Source organism: Periplaneta americana, chromosome 1 (assembly GCF_040183065.1).
Source record: "Periplaneta americana isolate PAMFEO1 chromosome 1, P.americana_PAMFEO1_priV1, whole genome shotgun sequence".
NCBI classification, from domain to species: domain Eukaryota; kingdom Metazoa; phylum Arthropoda; class Insecta; order Blattodea; family Blattidae; genus Periplaneta; species Periplaneta americana.
In genome coordinates, this window is record NC_091117.1 from 217,728,882 (window position 1) to 217,751,876 (window position 22,995).

Consider the following 22,995-nt stretch of genomic DNA (forward strand, 5'->3'; position numbering starts at 1 on the left):
AGCGTAATAAAGAAGGTTTTAGTGTTTTACACTCTCTACACACATATATATCTGAGGTTTAAAAGATGTAAAAACTCCCATTTAACAATTAATCACCCTTATTCCGTATGTCTGAGCTCCCCATTAGGACGGTCTGGTATATATATTTTTTCGCACCATGGCAATTAAATTTTATGAGATTTTCCTTCCGCCCTAAGCATCATTTATTACAGTTTAATGGGATGGTTTTATGTCTTGCCGATGGTCACAGTAGTTCTCAACTATGTCTTTCTTTCCTTTAAAGAGGATAAGTGTCTTTACTATATTAAGGATATCAGAATTATTGAACACATTCGATCTACCTTAATTATGGAAGAGTCTTTACTGGGTAATGAGATTGTGGAAAAGAGACACGAGATGGAGAGGAAAGAGGGAGATCGCAAGTAGCTGAGAGAGGGCTAATCAACGTTGTTCGGCGAATCCTTCTTGGCAGTTTGATGGTCTCTCAGCAAGATCAGGGTTTACATTATAATACGATACAGTGTCAAAAGTACCGCACTCGACACACAATCCAATTTATACGTAACAGTAGCTTTGTGTACGCGATATAAACTTCCTTGTTAATTAGTGTATACATTTTCTACTGCTGTTAACATTTACTTTAACGTTTTCACATAAGTAACAATGAAAAACGGAAACATAAAATTAGTATACAACGTGCAACTTGATAAGGAGCGGATTCCTATGTAATTAAATATTTTTCTTGCGTGTGATAAAACACAATTAACATCTATGTACGTACCGTTCCATATTTCATGGACAAATACGGTCTACAACAAATTGAAGTAATAGGCCTTATGGTTGGAGCGCGCGGATCTACTCCCGGTTTCTTCTTCCAGACCTGGCAACGTTTCGGCATACAGAGGAAGGCAATTGATGACATCGTTCTTGCAGCTCTGAGAGGATCAATATTTATACTCCGCAACCATCTCTATGGTCAACAATGATCTTCAACTAATTAATTAGTAGCTACTTATTTATTCAGTCATTTCTTGTCGTTGTTGTAAGACTCCCTTCGACTTAAACATATGTATGTTATTTATACTTCCAACTGCATATTGCTCAATATGCTCTGTCTATGTGGCAGCCTGTTAATACAGGGAGCTGTTATCTTTTAGATAAATAAATAAAATATTTTATTTTAATGTACCGAAGTACATATGATATTCCCATGCAGATATTCTGCGTCATCATACGATGAAAGAGTAATGGAACGGCGCTTATTCCGTCGGATCCCGGCCAACTAGTCACTCATAACGAGTGCACCTCAGCACATGTGTGGACTTCGCCCCTACGTCCATAGACATCTATGACATAGGGCAGAGGGCGGCCACTAGAGGGAACCCAAGAGTTGGAGCTTAAGGTAACCCACGAGTAAAATTTGTAAATCCGAAACTATTCAGTCAATCCTTGTGAAATTTTTACCACACATATTCATTGATTGCAATAAAACACTGACAAAGGTTCATCCTCCTAGGGCAAATAGTTTCTGAGTAATAAAATATTTACTATTTTTTTATAACTACGCTACAAATTGCCCCCTGCGTTGTAATTTTATTTGAAATGTTTTGATCTTTCGTCAGGATATCCCCCATGCATATGGTTCTTTAATTTGCTATCAAGTTGTTGTGTAATGTTATTAATTTGACTTGTGGAATTTTTTTCTTTTGTGATATTGCATTTTTCACTCATGGCTTACCTTAATCTGAGACTATTCTGGCCGAGGCCGGGTTGGTATCCGGTGTGGCTTAGTGGATAAAGCATCAGCACGTAGAGCTGAAAACCCGGGTTCAAATCCCGGCGCCGGAGAGAATTTTTCTCCGTTCCATTACTCTTTCATCGTACAATTAACAAAGTTAAAAATTCCGAATGTCAAGTTTCAAGTTTAAAACCCGAAGCTTATTTCACATAAAAACACATATTTTCACAAAAAAAAAAATGTAAATACATATTTTCAGGAAATCTATTATAAACACATAAATCTTGGAGTTTTTTTACTTAAATAATTTTTTACAAGAACTTTTAAACATTTTAAAACTAAATCAATTATGTCACTCAGAAGTACGTTATCTTTTTAAGAATTCTTGGTTGCTTCGTGTTTCTAAGCGCTGTGTGGTGTAGCCGTGATCCATTTTCGTAATAGTATCGCCTCAAGTTCTGAGAACTTCTAGGCAGCATATCAGTGTTATTATTAGAGAATAAATTAACATGGACAAGGAGGAGAGATCTTGCAACACATAATTAGTAATGTTTATTGTTGCTGAAGATGATTTCATTCAGCGCTTTCTTTGTGAAACACAACAGATAAGAGCTCGGGTATGAACATTATTTAATTTAAACAAATCTCTCGCCTCTTGCTCAAGTCTATTAAGTAAGGCAATATATCTTGTTGTGATTCCCTGTTATTGGGCTTCGTCAATGGATATCCTTCAAGATATACTGAAAGATGGTCGTTTAAAAAACGATTTGGCTTAACAACAACAGAGTTTTTTTGCGACATTTAGTGACTGAGTTTGGTGACAATGTATTTTCCACAGGTGAAAGTATATTATTTTATTTGTATTATATTATTAAAATGTTACGGAGTGCGCGCTGGTTCTAGTCCTCGTGGGGGAAGAAATTTTCTCATGAAATTTCCGCCAGTGTATGGGATTGGTACCCACCCAGCATCGTTATTCACTTGGGGAGCTGCGATAGGTAGCAAAAATCCGGTTTCGTAAACCAGCTATAATGGCTGGGGGGGATTATCGTGCTAACCACACGATACCTCCATTCTAGTTGGATGATCGTCCACCTCTGCTTCGGCATGTGATCGTGAGACCAGCAGCCGGCTGATCGGTCTTGGACCTTCATGGGCTATAGCGCCATGGATTATTGTATTATTAAAATCATGGTCATTTTTAAATTTTAACGTCATATTATGTGGATAAAAATTTAGGGCAAAAATATTATAACAGAGTCAAACAAAATTCTGTAATCTTAGTAATGCTAATGTTGATTAATTTAAAAGAAAATTGAAATTCACCTTTCGGAACAATCCTAAAGCAATTTCCCTCTAATGCATTTTGAAACTATTAATTGGTACAACAATATTTTCTTTTCCTTTTTTTTTTTTCCACTACACGTCTCCATTCTCCTTAACAGATGTTTCTTTCTACTGTATCTCCGAACACGCTCAGCTCATTCGGAAGGTACCTATTAATTTGTACTTTTTTCTTAAGTTATATTAGTAAAAAGTTATAGATTTACTGAAGTTGTCAAGTTATGTATTTATTATAGGGATGTCGAACAGTGCTCTCGAGCTGTGAACTGCAGAGCCTCCACTCCTCCCTTACCGTGCAACGGTTGAACACAGGCAGCAGGCAGGCCGGGCGAATGATCGTAAACAAAAGCGAAACTGCGGCGGCTGGTACTTTGATAACTTTTATACATCTTACCAATTGATTAGGAACTCAGTTTAGATTTGCACTTGATTAACTCTGATAAACAAAGAATGTAGCCTACACGAAGATGAATTATGATAATAATAATAATAATAATAATAATAATAATAATAATAATAATAATAATAATAATAATAATAATAATAATAATAATGTTTTATCTACTGGGTCATTCCATGAATGTTGTTCGTTAGTGACGAAAATGAATCATAATAATAATGTTGTTAATATCATGTTTAAAATATCAACTTTGTGTGTATGTGTTGTAGCAGAGCAACTTCAAGTTCAGAAACGTAAACTGTTTTGATGTATAAAATTAATTACTTTTGTGCGAGATCGTGCGTATTTGCTTATTTTCCGCACAGAACCAATACGCGGTAAGTGTGAAATACCACATTCAGTATTCCCAACCTAACACACATAACAATTTCCCTCTTCTTACCGCTTAAGCGCGACATTCATTTTACTGCTTTAGGCTTTTAACGTATTATTTTTAGAGACGTTTAACATAGTAATAATTATAAATTGGAAACTTACCACTGCAATTTCACCTCAATTGCAATGTTAATTATTTGTTTTTAAATATTTGCAAAAATTAAGTAAAGTCTACTACTCCACGAAACTTATTGCATTCCTGATACAAGTAACATTAAGGAAGCCGTGAAAAAATCAACAAGATTCCAGATGCCGATGTTATTACTGCAATATGTTATATAAATAATATTGTTAAAATGAAAAATAAATCATTACATAACCTTACCGTTTGTTTTAAGTTCGCATTTATGGACTGGGGAAAAAAAAAAGACAGACGTATATCACGGCCTGCTGGAGTATAGTAAACACAGAAAACATTTTATAGCAACAATGTTGAAGAAAGATATTTTGGTTTTCCGAAGTTGCCGTCATTAAACAGAAACCAAGATGGAGATTTCATTGCAACTAATTAGAAATTCGTCTTTCAGGTACGTAATAAACGATCTTCGCACAAAATAATGTACGATACACGAGCGGTATGTTTTTTTTTTCATGTTCTCGGAAATTAAAAAAAGCTCAACTACGTTTCGCTTTTTCAATCTTTTCCTCGAACATGAAAACTTCAACATACCGCTCTTGTAACGTATATTACTATTAGCGTGACTTGAAATTTGTTCATAGTTTTTGTTACAGATTCAAAAATATCTAATCCTCGAGTTCGATCCTTTAGTGAAATGACATCTACAAGATCTACAATGAAATCTGAATCGACACTCCTTATGAATATACTACAGTTAGCTGCTACGTATCTTTCCGGTCGGTACTTTCATCAAGAGCTATAGTGAGTAATAAGGGAAAGTTTTTATTCTTGCTATAAGTTGTTCCTCCAAGTTATCTCCCATTTATGACACGCGCTCTGCAAAATATTACGAGACAAACATATAGATTTAAAATCATTAACGTATTCCGGACATATCCCTTTTGCAACAGCTATGAGACAGCCTTTCACAAATTCTCCGTCAGTAAATAGCTTTGAAGCCGTTGCAATAATTCACAAATTTTGTTGCTAGCACGAACCAAGCTTATTCTACTTACACCCGATGATGATGGAAGGTTTCCTGAATTCAATATTGATTTTAACTCTTCTACAGCCTTTTCACGAGTGAAACCGGTTAACTTTTCTGGTCCATAAGTTTCAGCATGACGTGTAGAATTAAAATGCCTTTTAATATTATGATGGCTCATGTATCCAAGTTCTTTTCCACATATTAAGCAATGTGCCTTTCCACCTTTAAGATAAATAAATATTTATCTGTCCACTCACTATTGAATCGTCGTTTCATATCCATACCAGCCGCCAGAGTTGTTAAACGCACTGCGTACAGAACACTGCTACAGCGAGCTGACTGACTGTCGTTTCAACTCAGCTACGGTAGGAAACAGTATTAATCGTTTCACAGTTTGAGAGCGCTGTTCGACATCCCTGAGCTAGGGTATAAACATTATTTAATTTAAACAAATCTCTCACCTCTCGCTCATGCCTATGAAGTGAGGAAATACATCTTGTTGTGATTACCCGTTATCGGACCATAAGCATAAGCTGCGTAGTGTAGATGTGGTGGCGTCGCTATAGCAAGCTTTTCTCCGACATTGTCAGTCAGTAGATAGAAACAATTTTTTACGTTAAGACGTGTGTATATTAGCCTCTTAAGATGCCTAAAATAAAATCGAGTGTAAGATCACGTCTACAGCGATATGTAGATGAATTTAAAAACATTTTTACTACCGACAGAAAAATGTTATTTTGCCAACCATGTGGTAAATCAGTAAGTGCAGATCAGAGCTCTCAGGTAACCCAACATTTTCTGGAAACAAGCACATTGCCGCTGCTTCACGTGTGCATTCACGGCAAAACAGTGGATATAAAAAAAATGTGTAAAGTTGCTCAAGTATTGGAGGGTGTGCTTGTAGGTGAAATTGACGGTGTAGGTGTTTGTGACATTCCTCTCTTTAAATATGCACGTCTGACGTCCTGTGATGTGGAAAGATCGTTTTCACAGTATAAGTCGTCGTTCAGAGATAATGGGCATGCATTTGTGATGGAGAATTTGGAAATGACCTTTGTTGTTCACTGCAATTCTCGGACAACTACTAGCAACTGATACTCAAGTGTGATTGGTGAGTACCTAGTAACATTTTTTTTTTCAAGCTAAAAAAATATATATTTTTTTATTTTTATCAAATATTTTCATACTTTTTAGCACATAAAAAATAAATATATTTAAATTTTTAGCACATAAAAATCCGCTCCCTGATCATCATAATCGTTTTCTTTTTCTTCTTTCCATGTATAGTGCCTCGAACCCGGAACATGTACCTTCTCTCTATTCCGCTGCATAAAATATCCTTCTACTCATCACCTTTCAGCATATCTATTCCACGCCTCTGGAACTCTCTCCCTGACCATGTCAGAGACTGTCGGACAATATCAAAATTAAAATTTAAACTAAACAATCACATTTTAGTTCATGGAATTGCTTGTTCAGCACCTGTCAGGTTGCGCAACTTCGGCTTAACCCATAACATATAATAAATATTGTAACTATGCTGTTGTAAAATTGACAATTAATTTGTAGTGTACTTATTATTATTATTATTATTATTATTATTATTATTATTATTATTATTATTATTATTATTATTGTCAGTTATCACTATCATCATTGCTATCTCTGTTTTCTTTCTTTTTTCCTTGTATTAGCTCGATGAGAGCTCTATAGTGTTCTTTTGACACTGTTGACCCTCTATAGGGCTTTAATTTAATTTGTATTATTTTCATCAGTGTTTGTATTTTATTTTGTATTTATGTGTGCTATCTGGTAGGATGGAAGAGAATGCCTTATAGCCTTAGTCCTGTCAGATTAAATAAATAAATAAATAAATAACTAAATAAACAAACAAATAAATAAAGAAAGAAAGAAACAAACAAACAAGAAACAAATAAATAAATAAATAAATATATAAATAAATAAATAAATGAAGAAATGAGTAAATGGGTAAATGAGTAAGTAAATAACTAAATAAATAAATAAACAAAGAAACAAATAAATAAATAAATAAATTAATTAATTAATTAATGAAGAAATGAGTATATGGGCAAATAAATAAATATATAAATACATAAATATATAAATATATAAATAATTAAATAAATATATAAATAAATGAATAAATATATAAATAAATGAGTAAGTAAATAAATAAATAAGTAATACAGTAAATCTTCTCCATAAGGACAGCTATGGAGAAAGTAAAAATATCCGCTATTAAGAAGTGTAAGTTATTCGGAGAAAGCTTAGAATAATGTTACACAATACAAAGAAATAACTAGTAAACTACATGTAGGTACATAAACACTAAAATGGAGAAAATTGAAACAATTACTATTGCTAACGTGAATTACATGATAAATAATTCCTTAGTCTATGAAAGTCGAAGAACAGTCACAGTAAAAGAAGATGAGTATGAGAATGTTCGATGGAAGGGTATGGATAGCGTTGTAATTATTATTATTATTATTATTATTATTATTATTATTATTATTACTATTATTATTATTATTAATTAAAGATATTCGACGAATCGCATGCCACGTTTAGCGTTGATGTAATATTCGTGAAGAATTTTGTTATGGTGGTGGTGATTAATGGTGAATAGTAGTGATGATTTTCATTGTCTTTCTCATATTTTTCCGTACATCGCTGTGGAGTAACGGTTAACATGCCTGACCGTGCAACGCACGGCCGCGGGTTCAAATCCAAGTTACGTGGCTGAGGTTTTCTCCACAGTTTTTCCTCGACCGAATAAGAGCAAATTCAGGGTAACTTCCGCCGCTGGACCCCGGACTCATTTCGCTGGCAATTTCACCTTCATCCCATTGAGACGCTAGATAACCATAGCAGTTGATAAAGCGTCGTAAGATAACTAATTAAAATATTCTTTCTATCTTTTCGTATATTCATATTCTTTTAAGTACGAGTACAATTTTGTTTGATTGCCTGTCTGAACGGTTTTCAATGTCCTTTAATAATTTCAATAATTCCAATTGAAAATTTTCAGAGTCTGCTATTCTGTTAGAGAGCAATTCAATATATGTGGAGCGTATGTAATAGGAATTATTACTCCTGTTTTTTGGGTGATTGGGGAAAATCTTGACTGGAGAGAATTTTCACAACTCTCATTTTCAGACACCGGATTGGACTAATCCTCAGCCACTTAAACAGGGTCACTGAAAATAGAAAAAGGCGATACAAATGCTGTAGAGTGTTTTCTAATAATATTAGTCTTAAAAATCATATAGCACATATACAAGGACATCATTTTATTTTTACTTCAATTTTTATTGTACCTGACTTTTTTAATGTACTTCACTCCCACCCCTTCTACTAAGGAAGGAACTCCACACAGAACCAAGACCGCAGATAGTAAGCAGTATTGAGTTACTGAGTATAGTACGTTCCAGAAATATGTTCGCGTTTTCCAGTGACGAAAGAGCTTTCAATATTGAATCATATTTTCGCACAGGTACTGTCCGTTTGCCTACGTCGCATCCCGATTTCCCCCACCTGCTTCTGCTCGCCCCTCTGTAACAGCTGGGCTGTCTTAGCTCTTTTCTGAAAATATTAATTTCTCTTAGGAATTGGAAGTTTACGTAATATTATACAGCTGTTTAATTTAACTTGAATAAAAGGGCCTCGTTAAGTAATTAACTTTCACGTGATTTCCTCCCTTTCTACAATCCTGCGGCATAACCACTTGGACGGACAGTAGATAGCATGTCTGAGTAGGGGAGAGTCGGGTAGTATCGGACATCGGGTAGTATCGGACAGTGCGTTTCTTTCATCTACCACACGATGATAGTACCTGATTGACATGGTTACGTTTCTCTATGCGACATCACAGAAACGTAACCATGTCAATCAGGTACTATCATCGTGTGGTAGATGAAAGAAACTCACGGTCCGATATTACCCGATGTCCGATACTACCCGACTCTCCCCTAATTTTATATTTTCGGGTCGGGCAGAAGTGAAGATTAAATTTACAGTACGTAGAGTAGGTACAGAATTATTTCAACATGAGTTACTAGTACGAAGGACGAAACTGGTAATTGGAATTAGATGCAATAGTCTATAGTGCGATAATATGCACAAAAGAACTGAAGCCTGTATCGAAATGAACGGCCACCATTTTCAAAATTGTGTTTAAATATTCACATGATTATTTTTCAATTTAACTTCTTTCTCTATATTGTACGCTAATGTGCTGTAGACAGTATAATATACACTGCATAATGAATACGTTAGCATGGATAACTCACTTCGTGAGTAAAAACACTTATTCTTAATACAGTACTGTACTTTGATTAAAGAAAAACCTAATGAAAATTATCAAACTCAAAATCGCGATATTTCCTAGTTTACGTAAATGGATGAACTACTTTTCTTCCTTCCCATACCTAGTAAAGTGATTTGTGTTTTACGCCAGTATCATCGAACTCCAGTCTTGGAGGGGGGAGCAAGCGGTGTTTCCGGTTCTCTAAAGGTATAGACAGGTTAATATTAGAAATGTTAGTAAAAATAAAATGATGTCCCTGTACAAGAGAACAATAGTACATTACGCAACGAGCCTATAATGGTAGTAATTAAGTCGCGAGTACGTTTATAAAAGGAGCGCAAGCGAGTTTCATAATTTTCATATGAACGTCTTAATTACCATTATAGTCAAGTTTCATACGACATTTTATGCTCGACCATATTTCCAACTTGAAATTATTCATAAGTATTCGTGTTATTCTTATCTGACTGGGGAGCGGAACTGACCTTGTGCAATCTCGTAAATTGTGAGATGTGCGCAGACGCGAAAGTATTGATTTTTTTCCGAGGAACAAATATCATTGACCTTGATATAATCGAGAGAGTAAAATGAACATTAATCTTGATATAACCTGGAAATTGATTTAAATATTGAAAAACGAGATGACAAATTGAATTTATTTGAATATTATTTACAATTAAGGCTAATTATTATAGTAACAGAACATAGCCTTCTGCGACAGTATTGGATTTCCAGCCTCCGTGACGTTTCGCTAGTTGTCTTTCGAGTGCATATCCGAGAATAATCGATACTTGCGCTTTCATATTGCTTTCTGATTGGTGGAAAACCTGAACTTTAATGAATAGGTGTACTTTAATGAGGGCTGCTACGAGGTGTATAATTACTACATTTCGGCATGGTCGAGCATAATAGTGCATCATGCAACGAGCCTATAATGCAGGTAATTAAGAAGTGAGTATGGATATTTATGAAACGAGCGCAAGCGAGTTTCATAATTTTCATACGAGCTTCTTAATTGCCATTATAGGCGAGTTTCATACGACTTTTTATGCTCGACCATATTTCTAACTTAATATTATTAATTTTTGAGCGTATGTTGTGAGATGTGGGCAGACGCGAAAGTACTGAATTTTTCCGAGGAACAGATGTGCACATTGACCTTGCTAGGCCACAAGAACCTACAGAGATAACATTGACATTAAATCAGACATTAAAAAACGAGTTGACGAATTGAATTTATTTGAATATTATTTACAATTAACGCTAATTATTATAGTAACAGAACATAACCTTCTGCAACAGTATTGGATTTCCAGCCTCCGTGACTTTTCGGTAATTCTCTTTCGTTTGCATAGCCGAGAATAATCGATACTTGAGGTTTTATAATGGTAGAAAGCTGACCTGTCATTGGCTGAACAGTTGTAACCTGAGTCGTCATTGGCTGAAAGACCTGACCTTTAATGAGTAGGTGTACTTTAATGACATGCATTAAAGGTCTGCTACCAGGTGTATAATTACTACATTTCGGCATGGTCGAGCATAAAATAAATTAATAAACCCTCCGGATTCCCTTTGCAATAATTGCAACAGCAGAGAAATAAAATAAATATTTAGAAAAGAGTTACCCCCACCCCACATTATTTTCAGTTACCACATTTCATCTTTTTACTATTAATTACAGTGTTGCATTTTACTCTCGACTTTAAGTTACTCAGTCTTTTGAGTAGTGAAGTGGATGCTTAAATCCAATAGGACAGAGAGAGGAAATTGAGTAGCATTAACTGCAATAGTGAGAGCAATTCTGCACGAATTCCCAACGCTTCTCCAATAAACTCAAGAACGTGTTTCTCTTAATGTCGAAAAGGCGACTTTGTCAGAAGTGTAATAATATTCCAGCCTCAGTGCGAAGAAATAAGGAGAGGTGAAGCTACATCTAAGGAAACGGAAATTTTATTGTGTGTGAAGCCTTGTAAGAAAATATACTGTATCTGCTTGGAGGCAGGGAACGTTAATGTTTTCGTATAACCACCACCGTCTGAGCAACGAGTTGTAACGAAATGAGGCAGTGCGACGACGTCATAGTCGATGCAGTTCTTCTCGAGAGCCGAGAAACAAAACCAGCGAGATTGTGGAGTAGAGAGAGAAGGCTGACTCTAGCTTTTGTTACTTTCGGTGCTATCATTTCCAGCAACACCTCCTACTGTTTCATCTTTTCTCTCTGTTCGTCGCTTGGTAACCACTCCCAGTGACATTCCACAGCCGCGGGATCCATTTCTCCCAAGGCCTCTGTATGAAGACAGTTTTACGTGCGGGCCTTAAAATTATATGGACTGTGAGAAATGCAGTGCCCCCTCTTGCAGAAGGGGAGATTTGTGTCATACTGCAGTTTTTAAAGAGCTTCTAATTCAAGACAGAAACCAGAAACTAGAATACGGAGCACTACTTCGTGTGTACCGTACTCTCTTTCACATTTACAGTAAAAAAAGACGAGGCGCCAGATTTCAACAAATTGACAATTTTCTTGGAGTGTCCCATAAATATGTCTCTCTTTATATTTCAATGTAGTTCTGTCAGTGTACAGTACATCAGTTATTCATAGATTTCAAAAAGGCATATTACTCGGTTAGGAGAGAAGTATTATATGATATTCTTATTTATTTATTTATTATTTTGCTAATAATACTTAATTACAAATGGCTTTTAAGGAACCCGGAGGTTCCTTGCCGCCTTCACATAAGCCCGCCATCGGTCCCTATCCTGAGCAAGATTAATCCAGTCTCTATCATCATATCCCACCTCCCTCAAATCCATTTTAATATTATCCTCCCATCTACGTCTCGGCCTCCCTAAAGGTCTTTTTCCCTCCGGTCTCCCAACTAACACTCTATATGCATTTCTGGATTCGCCCATACGTGCTACATGCCCTGCCCATCTCAAACGTCTGGATTTAATGTTCCTAATTATGTCAGGTGAAGAATACATTGCATGCAGTTCTGCGTTGTGTAACTCTCTCCATTCTCCTGTACCTTCATCCCTCTTAGCCCCAAATATTTTCCTAAGCACCTTATTCTCAAACACCCTTAACCTATGTTCCTCTCTCAGAGTGAGAGTCCAAGTTTCACAACCATAAAGAAGAACCGGTAATATAACTGTTTTATAAATTCTAACTTTCAGATTTTTGGACAGCAGACTGGATGATAAGAGCTTCTCAACCGAATAATAACACGCATTTACCATATTTATTCTGCGTTTAATTTCCTCCCGAGTGTCATTTATATTTGTTACTGTTGCTCCAAGATATTTGAATTTTTCCACCTCTTCGAAGGATAAATCTCCAATTTTTGTATTTCCATTTCGTACAATATTCTGGTCACGAGACATAATCATATACTTTCTCTTTTCGGCATTTTGCTAATAATTGTAACATAAATTATAAAATATACAGAAAAACTTTAGCTCGCCCCTGAAAGAGTAGAACTAGAAATTTGGTATATTGAATTTGGTATTCCCAATAAACTAGTTCGATTAATTAAAATGTGTCTCAGTGAAACGTACAGCAGAGTGCGTATAGGCCAGTTTCTAACTGATGCTTTTCCAATTCACTGCGGGCTAAAACAAGGAGATGCACTGCCACCTTTACTTTTTAACTTCGCTCTAGAATATGCCATTAGGAAAGTTCAGGATAACAGATAGGGTTTGGAATTGAACGGGTTACATCAGCTGCTTGTCTATGCGGATGACGTGAATATGTTAGGAGAAAATTCACTAACCATTAGGGAAAACACGGAAATTTTACTTAAAGCAAGTAAAGGGATAGGTTTGGAAGTAAATCCCTAAAAGACTAAGTATATGATTGTCTCTCGTGACCAGAATATTGTACAAAATGGGAACATAAAAATTTGAAATTTATCCTTCGAAAAGGTGGAAAAATTCAAATATCTTGGAGCAACAGTAACAAATCTAAATGACACTCGGGAGGAAATTAAACGCAGAATAAATATTTGAAATGCCTGTTATTATTCGGTTGAGAAGGTTTTGTCAACTAGTCTGCTGTCAAAAAATCTGAAAGTTAGAATTTATGAAACAGTTATATTACCGGTTGATCTGTATGGTTGGCCGTACTGGACAAACTTGAACCGAACACAGCTCCTGTAATGCACGATTCTAATCTATACTCCGTCATGTTCCTTAAGTCCTGGGAAAACGATATAATTTGTGTCGGGAATACTAATGGGTGCTTCTATAAGTACATGTGTGATCATGGACTCAGCCTTCCTATGCAACTGAAGGTTCTACTCGCTATATTTTTACTTCCTACTGGGTTCCGCTACCATTTTATATATGAAATTAATGCAATTAGTTACTGGAAATTGATATGATTGTCGTGTATTTCTCACAATGATGTGTACGACAGGTGCGTTTGTCAATAACGACAATTCTGACAAGCGAAATTAATCATTAGCGTCATCGCATTGTTCAGATCGCTCTTCATTATCGGCGAGTCTTGAAATCTGTTATCAATGATGCTAAATTGAAAGGGCTATTATAACGGTTCCTGAAACAAATAACGATGGCAACGAATCAACAAATGAAATAAGCATGAAAATTGTAATCTGATTGTTTCTGAAGGGATGTCTGTACTCTGATAGCTGTTGTACAGGTTGTCTGATAAATCACTTCCTCATTTAACACCCCTAACTTAGCTGCTCTACAATTTCATGCTACTTATCTGGACTTCTTTGGCCCCAAGAAAATTTGTTGTTAATAACAATAGTAGTAATAATAATAATAATAATAATAATAATAATAATAATAATAATAATAATAACTGGTCCTCCAGCTTGGGGGTTAGACGAAGGGCTAACAACTCATTACCTTCAAAAACGGCTTGCTATGAAACCTTCAAATAAGCCTCGGAATGGGACTGATTCTCTGCCACGAAAAGGCATATGACTCTGTTAAGAGAGAAGTTTTATATGATATTCTTATTGAATTTGGTATTCCCAACAAACTAGTTCGATTAATTAAAATGTTTCTCTGTGAAACGTACAGAAGAGTCCGTATAGGTCAATTTCTGTCAGATGCGTTTCCAATTCACTGCGGGTTAAAGCAAGGAGATGCACTATCACCTTTACTTTTCAACTTTGCTCTACAGTATGCCATTAGGAAAGTCCAGGATAACGGAGAGGGTATGGAATTGAACGGGTTACATCAGCTGCTTGTCTATGGGGATGACGTGAATATATTAGGAGAAAATCCACAAACGATTAGGGAAAATACGGGAATTTAACTTGAAGCAAGTAAAGCGATCGGTTTGGAAGTAAATCCCGAAAAGACAAAGTATATGATTATGTCTCGTGACGAGAATATTGTACGAAATGGAAATATAAAAATTGGAAATTTATCTTTTGAAGAGGTGGAGAAATTCAAATACCTGGGAGCCACAGTAACAAATATAAATGATACTCGGGAGGATATTAAACTCAGAATAAATATGGGAAATGCCTGTTATTATTCGGTTGAGAAGCTTTTATCATCCAGTCTGCCGTATAAAATGTGAAAGTTAGAATTTATAAAACAGTTATATTACCGGTTGTGCTTTATGGTTGTGAAACTTGGACTCTCAGTTTGGGAGAGGAACTTAGGTTAAGGGTGTTTGAGAATAAGATGCTTAGGAAAATATTTGGGGCTAAGAGAGATGAAGGTACAGGAGAATGGAGAAAGTTACACAACACAGAACTGCACGCATTGTATTCTTCACCTGACATAATTAGGAACATTAAATCCAGACGTTTGAGATGGGCAGGGCATGTAGCACGTATGGGCGAATCCACAAATGCATATAGAGTGTTAGTTGGGAGGCCGGAGGGAAAAAGACCTTTAGGTAGGCCGAGACGTGAATGGGAAGATAATATTAAAATGGATTTGAGAGAGGTGGGATATGATTATAGAGACTGGATTACTCTTGCTCAGGATAGGGATCAATGGCGGGCTTATATGAGGGCGGCAGTGAGCCTCCGGGTTCCTTAAAAGCCAGTAAGTAAGTAATAATAATGAAATTTTATGGCTTAGTGCATTTGTATATACAGTATAAGCAAATTGAACGATTTTATTGCATCTAAAATTACTATCTTTAAACAACGAACGAATTACTTAATTAAATTATTCTGTATCTGTGTTTCTATTTTTTCAATTAAGGGGATCGGGCGTAAACATGGTAACTGACATTTTGGTCAAAATAAGTTATGTAACGTAAAATAAGGTATCTTTCATTCTGCGTCTAATGCAGTCGTTAGTTCTCCAACATCTCAACAGATGGTAAAAGTATACAGATTTCACTTTCTGTTACCGTACTTACTTACTTACTTACAAATTACTTTTAAGGAACCCGTAGATCAATAATTTTATTTTCGGGTATACTTGACACGATAAGAATAAATTAAACATGCAAATGGAATTGCTGGTTGTTCCGAAACCTGCCGTTTGTTCGCTATCCCGATTCCCGGTCGAGACAAGTTACCTGGCTGAGGTTTTTCCCAGGGTTTTCCCTCAACCCAATATGAGCAAATGCTGGGTAACTTTCGGTGCTGGACTCTGGACTGTTCGCCTTTCGATGTTTTACAGTGTATTAGAATTTAACATTTTCTTCACTATATATGGGTACCATCATAATTTTTTTTGCGCATAACTAGGCATAAAGAGCCCAAAAGAATTATGATCTCTTAAGTGTCTTTTTGCACTGATGACAATAGGTCCTGAAAAATTAAGTTACACAACATAGAGGAGTATTGAAAAATCTACTTCTAAAAACAACTTATTGTACAGGGACATCATTTTATTTTTACTAACATTTTTAATATTAACCTGGCTATACCTTTAAAGAACCGGAAACACCGTTCGCTACGCCCTTCCACGGCTGGAGTTCGATGATACTGGCGTAATATACAAACAAATTACTTTACTAGGTATAGGAGGGAAGAAAAGTACTTCATCCATTTACGTGAACTGGGAAATATCGCGATTTTGAGTTCGATAATTTTCATTAGGTTTTTGTTTAATCAAAATGCAGTACAGTATTAACAATAAGTGTTTTTACTCACGAACTGATTTAGCCATGCGAACGTATTCATTATGCATTGTATATTATACTGTCTACAGCACATTAGCGTACAATATAGAGAATGAAGTCTAATTGAAAAATAATCATAAAATGAATATTTAAACACATTTTTGAAAATGGTGGCCGTTAATTTCGATACAGGCTTTATTTCTCTTGTGCATATTATAGCACTATAGCCTATTGCATCTAATTCCAATTGCCAGTTTCGTCCTTCGTACTAGTAACACATGTTGAAATAATTCTGTACCTACTTTTGAAGGAGTACCTTACGTAGGCTACTGTAAATTCAATCTTCACTACTGCCCGATCCGAAAAGATAAAATTACTCAGACATGTTATCTACTGTCCGTCCAAGTGGTTATGCCGCAGGATTGTAGAAAGGGGGGAAATCACGTGACAGTTAATTACTTAACGAGGTCCTTTTATTTAAGTTATTTTAAACAGTTGTATATTATTACATAAACGTCCAATTCCTAACACAAATTAATGTTTTCAGAAAAGAGCTAAGACAGCCCAGCTTTTACAGAGGGGCGAGCAGAAGCAGGTGGGGGGAATCGGGATGCGACGTAGGCAAACGGACGACAGTACCTGTGAGAAAATATGATTCAATATTGAAAGCTCTTTCGTCACTGGAAAACGCGAACATTTTTTTGGAACGTACTATACTCACTAACTCAGTGCTGTTTACTAAATGCGGTCTTGATTCTGTGTGGAGGACAGCTGGAACTTCATTAGTAGAAGGGGTGGGAGTGAAGTACATTCAAAAACTCAGGTACAATAAAAAATGTTAGTAAAAATAAAATGATGTCCCTGTGCAATGTATGTCTATTCACGCTGCAACATCATTTCACTTCTCCCCTCGCCCAACCGTGCTGCACCCTATCGTTAAGCCAATGTTCGCAGCTCGCTCGCCCTCACGCTTCTAGAGATCGCTACAGAATTGTGCATTTCTGGCAGGGAACATCGCATCAGGTGTTTAACGTCGGAGTTCTCTCAACACCCTGCCAACACAGCTTACATCAGTGTTTATCCCGGAAAGCCAAACACGCCTGACACAATAGTTAACACTATAAAGTTCAGGCTACTGAGCAAAGAGCAAAGACACAAGCACTGCCTGCTGGATCGCATCTTATGGCTGCGTAACTGCCTGCTCATTCATCTTTCTTAGTACTGAGTTTCGCGTGGACCATTATTGTCCAGTTTCGACGCTAGAGCGCATCAAGTAACTGCCGTTGGTTTGGCTGTACTAAGTGTGCAGAATGAATTAAAATTTTTAATTTGAAATCTTAGAAGTAATTACAGTGTATGTAAGTAATTGCAAATCAAGATTTCAGGTATAACTCCCTGTAAAGTTGATTTGAATAATTTCGAGGGAAAAATTGTTCCGGAGCCGGGTATCGAACCCGGGACCTTTGGTACGTTAAACCAAAGATCCCGGGTTCGATACCCGGCTCCGGAACAATTTTTCCCTCGAAATTATGTAAGTAATTGTTTATTAATTACGTGTTTTTTTTCTTTAAATTATATTGGACGTAAGAAATACTCGATTTAAAATATGTTTAATTTAATGTTGTTTTCTAAACAAAAGTTTTTGTAGGAGATACAAAACTTGGTTTCGTAAACATAATATTAATTATAATTTATTTACAACTAGCCGTACCCGTGCGCTCCGCTGCACCCGTTAGAAATAAATATAAAGTAATTATATAATTAAAATACTACGTTTGATCCAGGGAACATTCGTGTTTGTTAGAAGGATTAATCGTTTAATATGTTGCTTAATTTAAATTGTATTTGAACAATTAAAATGCTGTCATTTTGGTCCAGAAAGCAATCATTTGGTGCAATGACAATTCCTTTAACATGTTTCTTAATTGTTATTACATGCAACCATTGTTTTATGAAGACTGACATATCATTATTTTTAATGTGTATACTTTATATTACTTGCTATATGTTTCAGAAGTTACTGTACTAACATTGTAGAATTATGTCCATCTAGAGAAACTACACTTTCCAATGGTGAAATAATAATTAAAGAATTAATTAGCTTCCGATATTACTTCATACAAACACAGAAACATTCTCTTAGGCTATGTTTTATAGCTTTCGATTGTTGTTGTCGAAGGCCCCTATAGACCAAGTCATCTGTTTTTATTTCAGTACAGCGCCTTAGATGGCGTTGTTATTGTAATTTTAAAACTCATTTACCTCATTAAATATTAGTCCTATCAAAATTTGGTATAGAATAAAACTTATCGGAAATTATGTTTAAAGAAACTTTTGTTATGCAATATTTTTCATGAAAATCAATAATAAGCGAGATATTTCGATTTATTTAATTCAGGCCACCTTATAACCCCCATTTTAAATAAAGTATTTTGAATGCCATATAGCCTAAAATCTAAGTTACAACGGACTTAATTTATATTCCAATTTTCATATAAATCGGTTCAGCCATTATCGCGTGAAAAGGTAACAAACATCCAGATAGATAGACAGACAGATAGATACAAAAACAAATTTCAAAAACGCGATTTTCGGTTTCAGGATGGTTAATTATACACGTTAACATCAATTATTTTTGGAAAATCGAAAATTACCAGAAAAATTTTGGCTACAGATTTGTTATTAGTGTAGATGGCGTAAGTTCTTCCTATTCAAACCTTAAGCTAATTTCTTGTAATTTCAAGTGTAACATATCTGTCGTCTATGGTATTACAGCAATAAGAAGTGGAAAGGATCAGAATACAATATCTCGTAAAACACATTGAATTACAACTTTTTTCCAAAATTATGGGATGTATTGTGGGTCCCTATCACCACGGCATGGCGCGTCCTCAGGTTGCGGATAGAGGAGACGGCCTCCAGACATGGAGGGTAGCTGCGAATATATTGAATAAGCAGTCGTGGACAGCCGATAAGGGGTGGTCCTCCAACTTGGGGGTTGGGCGAAGGGCTAACAACCCATCACCGTAAAAAACAGCTTGTTACGTATTCCTATAATAAGCTTCGGAATAGGACTGATTCTCTGGCACGACCACAGTAAATTATCTTGGAGCAACAGTAACAAATATAAATGACACTCGGGAGGAAATTAAACGCAGAATAAATATGGGAAATGCGTGTTATTATTCGGTTGAGAAGCTCTTATCATCCAGTCTGCTGTCGAAAAATGTGAAAGTTAGAATTTATAAAACAGTTATATTACCGGTTCTTCTGTATGGTTGTGAAACTTGGACTCTCACTCTGAGAGAGGAACATAGGTTCAGGGTGTTTGAGAATAAGGTGTTAAGGAAAATATTTGGGGCTAAGCAGGATGAAGTTACAGGAGAATGGAGAAAGTTACAGAACACAGAACTGCACGCATTGTATTCTTCACCTGACATAATTAGGAACATTAAATCCAGACGTTTGAGATGGGCAGGGCATGTAGCACGTATGGGCGAATCCAGAAATGCATATAGAGTGTTAGTTGGGAGACCGGAGGGAAAAAGACCTTTAGGGAGGCCGAGACGTAGATGGGAGGATAATATTAAAATGGATTTGAGGGAGGTGGGATATGATGATAGAGACTGGATTAATCTTGCACAGGATAGGGACCGCTGGCGGGCTTATGTGAGGGCGGCAATGAACCTTCGGGTTCCTTAAAAGCCATTTGTAAGTAAGTAAGTATGGGGTAAATTATATCTGTTTGCAGTATTTTACTCAGCATTTATTTTCGGGGTGGGGGATTTTTTTAATGAGCTCAAAATTTTTCACACTTCGAATGGGCCTTCTTATTTATGAGGAAGTTACTTTCTGGCAATACTGAACTTAATAAAACAGTAGGCGTAGAATCCGTATAACATTTCCATGAATTTGAAGAAACTATTATTTTACTGTACATATTTTACAAGCAGGAAGTTACCATCATATTGTCGTTAATTCGAACCGTGATTTCCAGTAATCTCTTAGCTCGGTTACAGGAAGCATATATTTCTTCTTAAATTATCTCTACACGTGTTAAAATATTTTCAATCAGTTTCAGACATTATTTTTTTACGTTACCATTAATTGATTTCAATAATAATTTTAGTAAACGCGTAATGCAAGCATAGGCCTACTTATATAATTGTATTTATATGATGCAAACCCGTTACATAGAACTTGTGTTTGGATGTGATATCACTTAGAAAAAATTAAGTTTCAAATTCAGTAGCGTATTAATAATATTACATATTAAGCCCTGCGAAAGGATTCGGTCACCCTGGGCCATCGTTTCCCTAAGCCCTTGTCTCTTCTGGTGCTTAAGGACTTCGTTATTTTAGGGTACTTTGCATATACTGATGATGTTAATACCGGTGAGCATTACCTGCCACCTAGCGGTAGAATAACTTTTTTCATTACTCTCATATAAGCGCTGATTGAGCAGGCAGTGTAAGCAGCCATAAGATGCAATCCAGCAGGCAGTGGACACAAGACATATTCTTGTCTCCTAGCAACAGCTAGACAGTTACAGAAGCCACATTGACGGAAGTACTGACGATAGATTTTTTACTGAAAATATGAGATCAACAATTTTGGTAGATCTCAAGATCCTGAATTTTGAAAAAGAAAATATTCTCAATAGGAAATATAATACAGTATTATAATCTACACTAATAATAAATCTGTAGCCGAACTTTTTCTGGTAATTTTCGATTTTCCAAAAATAATTGGTCCTAACATATATAATTAACCACCCTGAAACCGAAAATCGCTTTTTTGAAATTTTTGTTTGTATGTCTGTCTGTCTGTATGTTTGTTACCTTTTCACGCGATAATGGCTGAACGGATTTCGATGAAAATTGGAATATAAATTAAGTTCGTTGTAACTTAGATTATAGGCTATATGGCATTCAAAATACATTATTTGAAAGGGGGGTTATAAGGGGGCCTGAATTAAATAAATCGAGATATTTCGCTTATTATTGCTTTTTGTGAAAAATGTTACATAACAAACATTTCTTTACAAATAATTTGCAATAAGTTTTATTCCTTGAAACATTTTGATAGGACTGATATTTAATGAGATAAATGAGTTTTAAAATTAAAATAACTGCCATCTAAGGCCGTGTAATGAATTAAAAAACAAATGACTTCGTCTATAAGGAGCTTTGGACAGCAACAATCGAAAGCTATGAAAGATAGCCTACAGATAATGTTTCTGTGTTTGTATGAAGTAATATCGGAAGCTAAATTAACCGATTTGTATAATTAATTATTATTTCACCATTGGAAAGTGTAGTTTCTCTAGATGGACATAATGCTATAATGTTATCACAGTAACTTCTGAGTGAATCGAGGACAGGTAAGATTAAAATAGCTTCTTATGCACAGAAAAATTTGATAGGCTATTCTGTATATTCGTTTCCTGTATTTCCTAAACTAATTTTTATGACCAAATGAGTGGTCTCTGGATCAAAATGATCGCATTTTAATTTTTTAATTCAATTTAAATTAAGTGACATAATAAACGATTTATCCTTCTATCAAACACGAATGTTCCCTGGATCAAATATCTTATTTTAATTATGTAATTACTTTATATTTATTTCTAACGGGTGCAGCGGAGCGCACGGGTACGGCTAGTAGAAAGAATAAAATAGATCAATCAATGTAATAAAATAAGATGAATCAATATAATAAAATATTTAATAAATATGTATAAATCTAGAAAAAACATTTTTAATAATGTATACGTATAAAAACAAGATGTAATTTAAATAAAAAAAACACAATAAATCAAGAATTGAAATGAGTGTGGTGATTGATAAACCTTAAGGAGTCCTTGACGATGTCTAGGACAATATTTTCCACAGTTTGGTGGAAAATTGAGAGAGATTTTAGTAGTCCCCATGTAAATTTGGAACATCACTTCTGCTTCCAAAAAGTAAACCCGTGGCTGTCCAGTCATTGAGGGGTATATCGTAACGGTTACTTAAGTCCGGAATACAAGGTTGATATCCACTTGTAGCAGCAGCTGCAGTACAGACGTGGACAAATTATTAACAAAATTGACGATTTTTATGATAATTCTGTGTACAAAATTTGACTTTTCAGTTTAGACTACAATTGACAATTTTCATATTTCTATCATTACAGTGGACAGAAATATGCAAAAATGTAAACTGTAGTTTAAATTGAAGAGCTTAATTTTGTAAAATTATATAATAAAAATCTTCAATTTTGTTAATAATTTGTAAATTAGCAAGAATGTCAACTACAGTCTAAATTGAAGAGTCAAATTTTGTAAAACTATAAAATAAAAATCTTCAGTTTTGCTAATAATTTGGAAATATCCAAAATGTCAACTGTATTCCAAACTGAAGAATCGAATTTTGTAAAAATATATAAAAAAAAACCTTCAGTTTTGCTAATAATTTGTAAATATGCAAAAATATCAAATGTAGTCCAAATTGAAGAGTTAAATTTTCTAAAAACATAAAATACAAATCTTCAATTTTGCTAATAATTTGGAAATACACAAAAATGTCAACT

At 35.3% G+C, this 22,995-nt stretch overlaps 1 protein-coding gene across 1 annotated transcript in view; it reads right to left on the minus strand.

Annotated features, from left to right (window-relative positions):
* The window catches only part of LOC138708147 (lachesin-like), a 692,871-nt gene that overhangs the window by 231,077 nt on the left and 438,799 nt on the right, over positions 1-22,995 (minus strand). The gene's annotated exons all lie outside the window — the stretch shown is intronic.